The sequence below is a fragment of the Oryzias melastigma genome, linkage group LG6, assembly GCF_002922805.2.
Source record: "Oryzias melastigma strain HK-1 linkage group LG6, ASM292280v2, whole genome shotgun sequence".
NCBI lineage: Eukaryota > Metazoa > Chordata > Actinopteri > Beloniformes > Adrianichthyidae > Oryzias > Oryzias melastigma.
In genome coordinates, this window is record NC_050517.1 from 20,492,684 (window position 1) to 20,496,791 (window position 4,108).

General features: G+C 36.6%; 1 long non-coding RNA gene across 1 annotated transcript in view; it reads right to left on the bottom strand.

The window, feature by feature from the left end:
- Positions 1-3,525: 3,525 nt before the first annotated feature.
- Positions 3,526-4,108, bottom strand: part of LOC118598864 — a 1,620-nt gene continuing 1,037 nt past the window's right edge. The window contains exon 2 of the long non-coding RNA XR_004948058.1: positions 3,526-3,763. This is a non-coding gene — a long non-coding RNA (uncharacterized LOC118598864). The remainder of the gene's footprint in view (positions 3,764-4,108) is intronic.

Genomic DNA, 4,108 nt, shown 5'->3' on the forward strand with positions numbered 1-4,108 from the left:
ATGCACATTAACTAACACCTAGAAATTGGATTCATCCATCCATTTTATCCCTGGGATAATCAGGGGTGTCAAACATATGGACACCACAATTACCAAAATGTCATTGGGAAAAAGTAATAGTAACAACTCTAATAATAAGTAATAAGTAATTGGGCCACTGAATTCTTTTAGATATGTTTTTCTAACCGAGAAATGAAAACAAAGCTAAAGATAACAAGTTGACTCTAGGTTATTTAGCTATTATGTTGTTAGTCCGGCCCCCTTGAAATCAGGCGCCTGAACCAAAATTAATCTGTCACCCCTGTTTTACAGGGTCACAGGGCTGGAGTCTAGCCCGGCTACTGTTTGGTGAAGGCAGAGTACACCCTGGACCGGTCACCAGTCTGTCACAGAACCACTCATCTATACACACACTCGCATTCATAAATAGGGACTACTTAGAATCATCAGTGAACAATGTTTTAGGATTGAGACATTGGCGGACTGAGTAGTCTGGGGCCCCCGGTGGACAAAACCACGGGGTCCTCTGAAGTGCACGCAAAAGGGAGGAAAAAATAAATAAATTAAAAAAAATAAATAAATACTTAAAACACTGTTCACGTGGAGTACATTGAAAAGAAAAGCTCTCAAAATGACCATTTTCTCCTCTAACCACCTTTGCTTTTACTCTCCTAATCTCTTCCTTTTCTTCTTATTATTAGGGCCAACATGAAAGAAAATATGTAAATATGTAAGAATAAAGTCATAAAATTATGAACACAGTCAGTATTTCACAAGAACAAAATAATATATTCATGACTTAAAAAGTTATCAATTGACCAATTTTTATTTTTTGTCCTCATAATTTTTCTATTTTATTCTCAAGAAATTTTTACCTTTTTCCCCTCAACTTTAGGATTTTGCCTGCATAACATTTTCATTTCATAACATTTAATTCTGTTTCTTTTTACTGTTTTGCATTTTAGGAAAGGCAGCAACACATTTTTTGTGTTACCTTTTTCTTTTCACATTACAACTGCTTTTTTTTATCTCTTTGAAAAGTCTTTCTTAGCTTGCTGTTGCTGGAATATTCCATCGCTGCAGAAGGACGAAACCCTTTCACATCAGCAGTCTTCTGCCATTTTAGTGATTTGGGTTTTTGCGACACACTTCGTTAATAATAGTTGTGGAACTTATTTAGACACTTTTATTAAGTATTCCCCTTGGGTGCCCCTGAGAAGCTGGGGGCCCCAGGCAATCGCCTACCTTTGTGTAATGGTAAGTAAGACCCTGGAAGCTGGAGTCCCTGGAGAAAACCCATGCAAATTCCACACAGAAAGGCTGGGACTTTTCAGACACCCTGCAACGGACAGGTCACCTGGTGGTGTCTACCTTCACCCTGAAGGAGTTAGGACAGGCTCCAGCAGCCACAATGATCCTGCGCAGGATTTAGTTTGGGGAAATAGAAGACTGATGGATTTTACTCAATATTTTTATTCAGTAGCATAAATATGTTTTCAGATTACTACAGCAGAATGTGATTAGTAGTGTTTGAATGGAATTTGGCAAAGGTGTGAAATTTGAAGTGCTCATCATCCACCCACACACACTCCCTTAAATGTCTACGCTGACAGAAAAACACACAGATGTCAGAGAAGTCAGTGTGGCTCCACCACTGTCACTAGTTGCCTGCTGAGAAAACAGCACCACCCCACACTTCCCACCCGCCCCTCCTCTCTTCTCTCCCTCAACTCTGGACGCCAGCCTGACATACCAGACCTTGTTCGTTAGCGCATATTTTTACCCACCGTTACTAAATTAGGAAGCCAGTGAGAGCAAATGGAGTGTGGCTGCCAAGACTGAAAAAGAAGGGTCTGATCAGGTCTGGGTTTGCTGAGGGTCCATGCCAGCACCGGCAGCTTCATTAAGAGCCACTTGGGTTACAGAAATAGAAGCTCCAACGAGGAAGGGAGCCAAACTGAGCCCTGAACAGCCAGCCAAAAAGACTCATGGGACAAACAAACAAATAAACGAGTTGTCTCATGGTCTGCCATTCAGCCAGCAGTAGCCATCCCAAGGAAGGCGGAAGAAGTTAACGGTTTGAGCCCTGCCCCTCAAATGAAAGTGGTGACCTTACACCGCCAGCCCAATAAAGTTCAAAGTAGCAGCAGTTTTATTCCAAACAGCCACAAGCACGTTGCTCCTTTTTATTTTCAAGTTTTTGATCTTTGATTTTTCTTTTTCATTCCCCTTCAAATGTACTTATGAATTGTATTTTTACTGTCGTTTTGTGACATTTTCTGAACTGCTTTCAGTTTTTTCAGCATTATGCTATAGCATCTCTTCATTGGAGTAACCTTTGACCTGCAGCACAAGGATGAGATCCTGATCTAATAATTCCAAGAGGAGAACTTGCATTTGATAAGCATCCCAGATATTAACCTCCCAAGTTATTACAAGCTGTTGAACCATGCCTACACCCTAAAATTTTCAAATTAAAGCTTACAATGCTGGCTTAATTAACAGAAATGTAAAATAATATGATGTAAATAGGTTCTGAACTGTTTAGTCCCCAAAATATCTAAAAGAAATAATTCATTAATAGGGAATAATGGAGGCATTGAAGCATTTTCTATTATTTGTTTTTACGTTTTCTTTTCTTTTATAGCTTGGATTGCTGTCATAGTAACAAAGGTTTAAATCCATGTTGCCTACTTTTGTTGTGTGGTTCTAAGAACTCTACAGAACTGTGCAAATAATATACCGAATTTACATAGCTAAGTAATAAAATCAGAACAGACATGAAGTCAGTTTATTACACTGAACATTACGTGGCTTTTGAAAACCATCTGCCACCACCAAAAGCTCTTTGAACAGCTTCAGTGTTTATTGAAAATTTCCTTGGAAAAGCTCAAATGTTTTTCTGAGACTATTGTACGACAGCGACCTCTAGTGGATTGTAGGTAAATTACAACGAGTGAAATTTTAAACAATCTAGTTTAAAGTGACTGATACATTTTTTTAATGTAAATTACTAATGTACAATAGATTTAGGTGAATTAGTTTTTTTTAAAACTATTACATGTTTGTGATTTATTGTATTTCTTGGTGCCATCACTACAGAATATCCTGTATGAATCATCTCACAATTTCCGTTGCCAGGTTTTAAAAATGTCTCTTTCTTAAAAGTTCGAAGAAATGTAACTTCTACAACATGTAGTTAATTTTAATAATATATCAAATTTTGCCAACTACTTTCTCCACTTGGTTGTAAAAACGTTAAAGTATATTTAGTTTGCTGTTCTCCTTTGGGAAGACATACGGGTTGCATAGTTCTGTCACAAAACCTGGCAACTCGTGCTAATAGAAAAGGGATTGATGGCCTTTTCTCTGGGTTAAAAGTTCAACAAACCGCTAACATTCTGCTTGAATTCATATTACTGCATCATAAGGGAAATTTTGAGTTTATTATAAACAACTGTTCAATTGAAAGAGTGTAATCCAGCAAACGTGATGCGTAACCATGGAAACGGCACTGGGAGTAAATTGGATAATTAGATATTTATGCAGCTTATGAAGAATTGAAAACATCTTGGTCTCTAAAATGAAACATAAAACAAATACTGTGTAACTTTTCCGTTTGAAAAATATTTTTAAATAACTAGGTTTGTTTTACTTAAAACATGTGTTTTATTTCTTACAGTCCAAATGTGACGTGAATTCAGTTATCAACTTGATATGTTCACTCAGTCTGTTGTTCTGGAGTATCCTCAAGAAGAAGCTCCTTTAAAGAAAAAAGAAAAGAAATATTGCTTCAGGCCTTTGACAATAATCAAGAGATTGTTGTAACAGTTTCAGTAAAAAAGTTTAGTCTCTTTAGTTTACATAAAACTCCGAGTTCAGTGTTGAAACAGAAACATGACATTGTAGTTTTGATTGGAAAACATGATTTAAATAAAAAATGAATTTAGAATTGATCAGGAAAGTATTTCAAAACAATTTAACCTAAAAAATTAAAAGCAACATTAAAGGCTTAATAGGGCACTATTAATTTATTTTTACTCTTAAAAAATATGTTTGATTTTATAGTGAAGATTGTGTTTTTCCATTTCAGTTTGACACTTGTGGT